The sequence below is a fragment of the Pinus tabuliformis genome, chromosome 8 (genome assembly GCF_031772625.1).
Source record: "Pinus tabuliformis cultivar Carrire ecotype Pingquan chromosome 8, CPIR1, whole genome shotgun sequence".
Classification (NCBI taxonomy): Eukaryota; Viridiplantae; Streptophyta; class Pinopsida; order Pinales; family Pinaceae; genus Pinus; species Pinus tabuliformis.
In genome coordinates this window covers 1,504,324,429-1,504,335,919 of record NC_142294.1, presented here as the reverse complement: position 1 = coordinate 1,504,335,919, position 11,491 = coordinate 1,504,324,429, and the positions used below count along the sequence as shown (strand labels likewise).

The following is an 11,491-nucleotide window of genomic DNA, read 5'->3' as shown; positions in this document are numbered from 1 at the left end:
GAGACCTCACAGGGAGGATCTCATCCCCAGAAGGAGCTAGTGTTAGCTCTGCTATAGGTTGCTGATGTTCGAAGAGAAGCAGTGGGTTTAGTCCTTGGTTTTGCTAAAAGAAGGCTTCAGCTAGTCATTTTTTACCTTCTTCTCGCTGTTTACACTCTCAATGCCCCGCTATCTCCATTCACCTCCAAATACCTATATAAGCCTATATTCCCTCCAGCCCCCGAGTGCGTAACTCAAACCATAAAGTGATCTTGTCCATACAACCAATCGCTTCCGTTTCCGATCGTCCTCCTTTGTTTGTAGCCGTTGATCATCTCGATCCAACGATCTCCTCCTTCCCCCCCCACATGTTAAACCATGTTTAGTTCCCTGCCATCCGATCATCCGTCGCGTGATCCGACGACATTCGCTCGTTCCACACCCGCGAACTGCCCGTGCGTTAACCCGCGGGGAAAGCGGTTTCCCACCTATCACATTCGCCATGTGTCGCAGTTCTACAGGATCACAAGCCCATGTACGAATACCGCCCAACCCCGTAAGTGGTGTGAGGAATACCATTTATCGCCCACTCTTACCTTCCCCCGCTCGCTATTGCCTGTGCACCTTTGCTATCTGATTGTCATCAGATCTTCCCGCCTGCGATTCGATGACTCACGATTGTCTCTCCCTGCTTCCTTCCGCTAGCCCCTATCGCACTGTCTCCACTGTTGATCTGTGCAATCCGAAGGTCTGCCTCGTTCTTCCATTCACTCTATCCCTCCGCCATTCTATCCATGCCCACAGCCTATCCCGTGCATCCAAAGGACAAAGGTGGCCAGCTACCTGTACACGACACAGTCACTTTTCAACCACCACATTCAAGGGACAGTATCGCCAAGGAAGGAAAGTACAAACCTCGAGCAGTTACAGGCATTTATCAGTTATGGAGCTTCTTTCAGTCAACACTTCACGTGCTCGAGAAGGACAACAAAATATCTCAAAAGGCCAATTTTATTCATTAAAGCATGCAGTTTGTAGTAGAGACTCCATCGGAGAGTTAAGGTGGTTGGTGGTCCATTATGGCCCCTCTACGCATAACACAACAGCAAATCTTTGTAATCAAACTCTATATATACCCAGAAGATAGATGTAATGAGAGTTGATGGTTGTAGTTTTGATGTAAGGTTCAACTTCTGGAGACAGTAACTATTGTGATACTTGCAGCGTTTGGTCTTCATTTTTAGCTAATACAAGCTTCTTTTGTTGTTAATTGCTCACTTTCAATTTCTACTCTATTCTAGGTTGTGCTTGTTATGTATTTTTCATGTGCTCTTGATGTTTAGCATTAGAGGGGCTGTCATCCCACCTCTGTGTTAGAATCTAGTATGTATCATTGAGTATGCTATGTAGGTTTTTGTTTTCTTAGTGCCAGAGAGCTGTCATCCTGTCTGTGCATTAGGAAATAGATTTGCATACCTCTTTACTAGTTGCAGCTAGCCATCACATGGTCTTGTGCATCTGCTAGTGTGGTCAATATTCCCCATGTTTCACTTAATCATCAAACTGTGAGTAATTGGTGGTCTAAAGCCTTGTAGTCAGGGGGTGTTCACCCATGTCTGGGGTTAAGCATAGTAGAAGTGGTTATCTGGCTTGAATATGCATCATTCCTTCCATTAATCCATTTCCAACATTTTGTTGAGTTTGTAATGTTCCTGAGCATCTCTGAGATACAACCTAGGAGAGTTTCTTAGGGTGATAATAGTACCTACATAGAGTAAAACGCAAGGATACACATGCCACAATACCATGACTACATGATGCACATACATAATACTGCATGCCCATAACACAACATCAACGAGATGCAAAAAATACCACATGTACACTAGTACCATATGTATAACATGTACACAGTACCACCTATACACTGCACCACCTGCACAACATGTTCTCAACATCACATGTACTCGACATAGCCTACACAACGTGTACACAATGCTACATGTACAATACACCACTATACAACGTGTGCACAATAGCACATGTACACAGTACCACACGCACAATGTGTATGTGACACCATATGTACATAGCATCACATATGTGACATGTACACAACACCGCATGCTCATAGCACCCTATGTAAAACATGTACACGGAACCACATGCTCACAACACCACTTGTACAATCATCCACACAACACCATATGTACATAACACCATATGTACAACATGAATGTGGCACCACGTGTACATAGCACTACATATCCAGCATGTACATAGCATCATCTGTACTCAACACTGCATATTCAACATGCACAGAGCACCATATGCACACACGCCGCATATACATCATGAAGACAATACGATATGCATACAACACTCCATACGCAATATTCATACAACCCTATTTGTACCATCCTATACATAACATTGCATAAATAACATGTACAGATGCTATGTATACACAACACCACAAGTGAACACATCATAGATACAACATCTACAACATATACAACATATGCTCAACAATAGTACCACACATCCAAAAACACATTGTTGTTACTAAGAAACCTTACTTCTAGTGTCTTATCCATGCTCATCCTAGCATGCTGCAGACTATACTTCTTTCATATCCTAGGCATAATACAAGTATACAATACCTAATCATATCCACATGATACTGACCTCGTATATTTGTCATGACCACTCTTCCCAATTGATTCCTCGTAAGACCAAGAACCTCTTCATGTCATTCTCGTGCATAAGCAATCATTCCTCCACAAGAATGATCCCTGACAACCCCTATCAAACAATGACATACATACATACATACATACATACATACATACATACATACATATATAATCATTAGCATAAAACAATCATTACCTTGTTAGACAACGACATACATACATTCATGTATACATATATAAACATCATCATAATCATGATCATACCATAATTACCAAATAACATAAGGTCTAGGTTGAGAGACTTTCCTTTATTCATGCAACACATGCACAACATTGACAACAATAGTTCCCAACATAACCAAGGTATATGAAGCCTCAAAACCATTTACTTTACGTTTTCCTGTTACCTTTCTCATGACTACAGTACCACCATCCATTTATCGCAATGGACCCACCCATTCCAACCGACTGTCATAGCCTTACCTTCCATTGCACTTACTCATGCACCTAACTTCATATGAATCTTACATTTCCTTTTGGGTACTACACATCTCTCCCTGAGATCCATCAACTTTCCTCTTTCCCAACCAATTCCTGAGACTCCAAACACAAAAGACAATTCAAGAAACAAACAAGAAAAAGATCATGAAAACCAATGAAAAAAATACAACACCACAACCAAAGTGGCAAGGCCTTGCACCAAACAAGAACAAAAAATCAAGCTCAAAAGACCAAAAGCACAAGACTGACACCATGACTCAATCCCCATGGTTTTGAAGGAAAGCTCAACCTGAGCCATCTTCAAGATTTCATGGAAACCTGTCTTTCCATGCAACTTCCTGCATCATGCTACCATAAACACATATTTTCAAATGTATAATTAAGCATAATAATACACCAGTTACCTCATCTTATTATGCCAAGCATGCCTCTTGCAACTGAACACATTGACGCCATCTCTCAAGGCACTCCCATCCTTTAACAAATCCACCTGTAGCTAAAGACTAGCTAATATACTTGTCACTCACATGTTCATGAATATAGCACATGTCCACATAATATCAGACAAAACCAAGGTTAAGAAGACTTCCTATGTGAAAAGAACTCCTTTGTTTGAAATTAGGGTTTCCAAACATAACCAAAGGAATTCTTGCCCAGTTCCTTTCCTTTACCTTGTTACCTTTTTGGAATTGAGGCTTACTATGTGTTGTCACACCACCCAACTGTTAGTTATATAGACACATTAACTATTACCTTGTCATGCTAATACCAAGCATGTTACCGTACAACTGCTCACACATGTCAACCGCAGGTTCAAAATATCAAGACAATCATATCTATTAATTTGAAATCAACTTTACAAATAATCATATCATAATCCATAGTCATTAGACATAATGCTACAACTATCAACTACATTCAACTACATATCAACTATCTCAACACATATATGTTATTACAATCATCTTAAAACAAAATCTCCTTAACACATACTCATATTAGGAAATTCATTAATCATTCAACCACTTTCAAACATACAATGTTATATAAATCAATTTGGCACCAGATATGCGACATAAGAAAACCCATACCTTAATGTATATCAGGTAAGGCTATATTGCCTACACCATAAAGCTAGGTTAGCACATACAACTTCACAACCTATCAACTCAAACATAAATTATGATATCCATAATAGTGGCTAACTAACATGTTCACATCATAAGATCATAAGCATTTGTCGTTCATGCATAACAATCACATATGTATAATCAATCTAGACTAGTACAACACCATACCACAAATATGTCGGCTCATACCTAAATATTGCAACCATAACCATCTTAATAGGCCAAACCAGGTTAACACAATACATATAACATCAAGATATTGAATTCAATAAACATAACCATCACGCATATGACCAATCCAAATTACAACATCAAGATTTCAATGAAGTAGCCCTAATCATCAAGTTAATATCATATAATAATAATAATCTATATATCACGCTCATCAACAACATATAACCTAATCATCAGGTTAACTAATATAAAACAACAATAGAAATGCATGCAACTATAGGTTATTATCATTCTTGACTATCTTACTCATTTGCATATAACTACACTGATCAACTAACATCTATCATGAATGTAACCATAACATCAAAAGGCATGTACACAACCTAATGTATATGACCCTAATGCATATAGCAATCCTTAACCTACATACCTACATGCCAAACACACAAACTTGTATGACGACATGTCCTCGCGTCGAGGTCCAATGTTGCAACTTCACTTGATGATCTGCATCTCCTACTCTATCTTATCCAACATATTAGCATCATAACATCTAATAGCACTATGATGACCTAAATTTCTTATATTGACCCCACAAGGCATTTTTGACCTACTATGCATGCATAACTATAACCATGACCATACATGCATAACAACTACATATATGCACATAACACATGAGTACAAAACCATGTATACACCATTCTATCTAGAGTCCAGTCATCAATGCATGACCATATCAACTACACAAATCATGACCTCATGCATGACTACAACCATTACTCCATTGTACACATTTCCACATGCAACTAACAATATGCATAAGCAATGTCAAATCAACTACACCTACACATAAACACATGTAGTCAAACATAAGCAATCAAATCTTGTAATCGGCCTGCAAGATTGATACATGTAATCCAAAATATTCAAGAATTTAACCTAACATACAAGGATGTAAGTAGGTATCATGAAATCAACATGTAAGTGACATTTAATCCATACATAGTTAGTCACATACTCATGACCAATACATTTCACGAAATCAACATCAAATTCTCTATAACAACCATACTACAACCCTAGTAAATCATCAAGCCAACGCAACAAGCACATGAAATGCAAGTATAAGAGACACACATGCAACTGACATGCATGCATGATAACACGTTCAATCCATTCAGTCCAAGAGTTGAACCATGCTCTGTTACCACTTTATAACACCCTCCTCCCACATTTGCCCAAGCAAATGACCATCTAGGGTAAACATGCGACAAGAGGACACTATGATAAGATTCAACCTTATTGGTAACTTTAAGGAAATGGAATCTACGAAACATCACACACGGTCATCCAACATCATCCACATAACCTTCAGAAGATAGGTCAGCCACTCAGACTGTTTGTCCCTCGGTCCTACTGTTGTTTGAAAAAATTTAGAGTGGGGTAATGCTCCTTAGACACTACCCAGGTGAGTTAGTTTCATGTTTAACACTCCCCAGACACTGGCAAGGTGTTTTATAACACTCCCCAAACACTGCCCAGGCGAGTTAGTCTTAGAACTTATGCTAGCATTCGAGGATTTGAGCCACCTTTTTCTGCTCAGAGCTCGGGACACTGCCCAGAATGGAATGATCATTTAGAATTGGTAAGGATGCAAGAAAAGAAGGATGCTCAAGAAATAAGATGAACAAGATCATAACCATAGCTGTGCTACCCATGACAAGAATTTTGTTAAACATATCATCAACATGTAAGCTACAGGTGTAAACAAGAGAATTAAGAGTAGGGATCTCATACTAATTTGAGAATCACTATGAACCATTGTTTCCTCATGTCTTTTGCTACCTTATCACTTATTAGGTCATAAATACAATATCCATTCAAAAACACATAAAAACATGTTGAGAGCCAAACATAACTGCTGCCATAAAATGTACATATAACCAGCATAATAGGAACATAAATACAATGAACATATCAACAATCAAAATCCATATATATATATATATATATATATATATATATATATATCAGTACATTTGCACATGAAAATAAAGGTAATGAATTTCTAATTATTAAATGCAATGAACCAACCAGTGATGGGACTACCATGTTCCACTCGACCATAGATTGGGTGAGCCAAGCTTCTCTTTAGCCAATAATCCCCATGCCATATTCCAAGCATGAATGTGGGACTCATATAACACATCAAAAAAACCAATCATTTTGGATTCCACCTGAGTTATCCGCCTACACGTGAGGAATTTCAGTGCCTCCTAGTCTCTCAGGATTTACCATTCATCTGCAGTCTAATCTAGGGATCAGTCGGCCCTACACCGAGACATAATATCCAAGATTTAATGTGCATTCCATCCTGGAATCACTAGGCCCAATGGAGAGAATATCTAGATCTTGGCTTTAACATATATCCCACCATTCAATGGCAAGGATTTTTAGGCCCACCGAGGCACACAATCTAGCTGTACCACAACCCATAGTCCAGTTCAGGGGTTACTAGGCCAGTGCTTTCATGAATCCATCATCTAGTTCATGGATGACTTCCACCATGTGTTTTTCAATTCAGAGATCCACCCCACTCATCCTCGAACCCTATCCAGCCATCCCCCACAAAACGCATGAGAGGACCCATCTCATCAAAGCTATCAGGAAATGGCAAGGCTAGGCTGAAAATACTGTCACACTTGGAAAAAACATGCCATGGTAGAAATGAAATGCATGAAATCCCATGCATGCCAAATCTAGAAAGAAAAATACACATGCAAGTTGATACCTACAATGAGGCATGTTGTAGTTGCTTGATCTTGCATTTCCCTACTTGATCTTTGCTTCCTCTTGCCTTGTTTTCCTTTATTGCTCCAATGCCAAAGTGCTCCAAGAAAACTCTAAGTATCTAAGAGTATGAGAGAGAGAGAATAATGAGAGAGCTCTAAAGCTAAACTAACCATGTCTGTTGGAAATAATACTGAGAGGGGGGGGGGTGAATCAGTATTATCACATCAATAAAACTTTTTCATTTCCATATTCAGATTCATATATGCTACTTCCACAACTTCTTATGATTCAGTTAGTTGATCCTTAATGAGTGCATTAGAACATTATCAACCATATTAACAGTAAACAGGTGCAGTAAAATAGAACAGATCATCACACATAAGCCACACACATGAACACCATGATATAAGGTGGAAACCCAATGTGGGAGAAAACCACCTACTGCAAGTCATCTCAATCTTCTTCTTAATAAGAAAATCCTTTTACAATATTTTTGTACTGGTGCAGTCTTATACCGGTACGCAGGCTTCTACCTACAGAGAACTACAACCCTCTCTCGTTCTCCAGTCTTTCCTAGAAGGGAGCTACAACCCCCTTAGCTCTTGTACTAGCTAAGATAATAGTACGTAGGCACCGGCCTACAATCTTCTCTCCTCCAGGTACCACGTTTCATACATTTTCATACTGGATACTCCTGAAGCACAACACATAATCTGAAAGGCCATGTTTCATCCAATTTTCATACTAGACCCATTAATATCATTGAAGCACATAATCAATCAATCTTCTGAATCACCCAAACACTAGATCAATACATATACAAGGATAATATATGTGTTAGCACCCATATCTACTCCATCAGATCACATAAATATGAGCCATTATGATCCTGATCCAATATTAGTTCTCATCCATCAATACTGAAGCAAAACACAATCAACCAAACAAGATATGCAGAATATTCACACCTTTAAACTGTCATCAGAACCCATCAACAACCAGAACCACCTGTGACTTCAAATATCATAGCTCAAATTGTATACGCTACTACAATGAACCAAACCTACATACATACGCGCTTACACCAAAGCCAACTTGTGTACAGATCTATAAATATTCAAACATGACTTGCAGCGATTTCAAACTCAAGTTATACCCAGTTCATATCATTACAAGCATCAGTATATAGATCTAGAATAAGCATAATCAAATATATAGAGATAGTTCATTTCAAACCATTTGATCCCGATCTATCCTTGGATCTTGTTTTCCATCAACCGGTGAGATCCCTCTTTAGCTCAGATCCAGATCTGCACCATAACCCAATCACAGTATTCCAGATCTAGCACTTTATTAGATATTCAAATGATTCAGATGATGCTTTGCCAAATGATCTCCTTCCTCTTTTATAGCCTTAGTCCTTTCTCAATACCACAATCCAAAACCATAGGATCAAAAAAACTGTTGGACTAATACCATGAACCAACCATGAAAGCACGTGAGATCAACACTTTTGGATGCAATACCACGGACCAAAACCATAGGATCAAAAACTGTCAGACTAATACCATGAACCAACCATGAAAGTGCGTGAGATCAACACTTTTGGATGCAATACCACGGGCCAAAACCATAGGATCAAAAACTGTCGAACTAATACCATGAACCAACCATGAAAGTGCGTGAACTTTTCTCTTGCATGAAGGGAACTTTTCTCTGCATGAAAGTGCGTAAAATTTTCTCTACATGAAATAAACTTTTCTCTGCATAAAAGTGCGTGAACATTTCTCTACATGAAATAAACTCTTCTCTGCATAAAAGTGCGTGAACATTTCTCTACATGAAATAAACTTTTCTCTGCATAAAAGTGCGTGAAATTTTCTCTACATGGAATAAACTTTTCTCTGCATAAAAGTGTGTGAACTTTTCTCTACATGGAATAAACTTTTCTCTTCATAAAAGTGCGTGAACTTTTCTCTACATGGAATAAACTTTTCTCTGCATAAAAGTGCGTGAACTTTTCTCTACATGAAGGAAACTTTGTTGCACTATAATTTATCAATTAAATTTGCTGCACTATAATTTATCATTTGTGTGATTTGCCGTCAAGGACAACACTTGTCTCATAATGCCAACAATCTTCCCCTTTGGACTTGTCATAATGAGAATTGTCATCTGATATCTCTTCCGTGGATTCATCTAGATATATATAAGTGAGTTGATCTTCTATGAGTTGTTTGCCATCAAGTACAACACATGCATCATAATGCCAACAATCTCCCCCTTTGGACTTGATGGCAACAATACCAAATCACTCTCCCCCTTTGACATCAAGGGCAAAGGGCGAACCAAGATATTCTCTTTCCTAGAAAGGCATTCCGCTATTCATACTCCCCCTGAGTACCTGTTGAAATCTCTGAATGAGCTCCCCCTTTGTATATGGAAAGGTGTACCAATCTGTTCATGCTACATGCTGAAAGCTCTGCTCTTTCTGAATTGTGTTGTTCATGCTCCCCCTGACTGTAGGAAAGATCTGCAAAAGATGTTCTTCAAGACGAACCAAGACTTATACATCATGAAAGAGATAGAGACGTATTGCAACAATATTCAGACCAGCATCCATGATCTCCTTCATAATGCCAACAATGCATGATATGCTCCCCCTGTATGTAAGCAAGGTCTGCAAAAAGGTGTTCTACAAGAACATGACTCTATACATAATACGTGACCTTCCTAGCACCAAATACTCATACATACATCCATCTCCCAACCAAGTGGGGATATACCAGAAAATGACAACCAAGTACATTACATCATTCATCCCAAGCATAGTGGGGAAACCAACATAGGCTGTTACATGACCTTGATATGACTGAAATATTTCATCAAATGACTACAATAGATAGAGACACACTATTACATCATGAGTCTTGATATGACCTTTACATTGAATCATATACATGACATTTATAACAGAGACCAAACACCTAAATAAGATCATGATAAACATCAGCAACGACACTGAATGATCTACTCCATATCATTTGTCACCAGCAACTTGTATTAGTGCATGAATCATCAAGGTATGTCCGTATCAACTCATCCTTTTGAACAGAATTCTGTATATACAGAATCATTCTATCATATGTGAGAAACACCATAGCCATCCAGATCTGCATGGACCATGTATCATCAATTGGGAATATCAATCAACATATGTAACCCCAAGAATCATCTGAACAACTCATAACCATATCATAGCAAGATGAATCATTTATCCATATAAGCATCATCACCAAGGACTATTAACCATAATGCCAGCAATGCATTAAAAGCATATGCTCCCCCTAAACCTGTGCCATCTTGGTTACTGTCAGATCTGACCATTCCTATCAGCAAGAAGTATCAATACATCATCATTATCAAGTTAGAAACAAAACACTTCTAACCATCAAGTCATTTCCACACATCATCAACAAATTGTAACCATTATCAAACAACGCAAATAATAAACCGAATCATGATTGATCCTTTTCCTGAACCTGTCCCTACTGCCTTTCCTTAAACAATCATATACGTGACTATGCCATAACCAACTCGCGTATATACGTGACTTCTCTTTAAGAAACTTGCGTATGAGATTTAGGACACTGAAGTTTTACACTTCCAGCTCCCTCTAATTCTATTATGTCTGTATGTTGTGCTGTGCCGCCTCTTTTTGACTGTACTTCTTTCTTCTTCCACATCTTCAAGTGTGATGATGATGTTTTCTCCTTTTGGTATGGTGCCCATACTTTGTTCCTGCATTCCTTAGCTATATGTCTAAGCTTGTTACATGTGTAACATCTTACATGTCTCATATTTCTTTTATAGCAATCAACATCTCTATGACCAAACATATTCCAAGCAAAGCAATATCCATTAAAGTACCTTGAATGTGATGAGCTTTCTGCATGATGGTCTTGAACCCTTCTTCTTCTACATCTGGCTGCAACATGTCCAAGATTATGACATACATAACATTCAACATTATTCATAGGAGGAGTAAAAGATTTTCTTTGAAGAATTCCTTTCCTTGGTTGATGATGAGATTGACCTTTCATATCCTTATTGAGCATTTCAGATTTTGCAGTAGAGTCCCTTGTTTTACTTTGTGAACTAGATTCACCTTCAATAGATTCATGAAATCCAAGACCAGTTTTGATAGCAGGAGAC

The 11,491-nt window shown here is 38.4% G+C and overlaps 1 pseudogene; it reads right to left on the bottom strand.

The window, feature by feature from the left end:
• Nucleotides 1-687: 687 nt before the first annotated feature.
• LOC149241554 (pathogenesis-related protein PR-1 pseudogene) overlaps nucleotides 688-11,491 on the bottom strand; it is a 68,996-nt pseudogene continuing 58,192 nt past the window's right edge.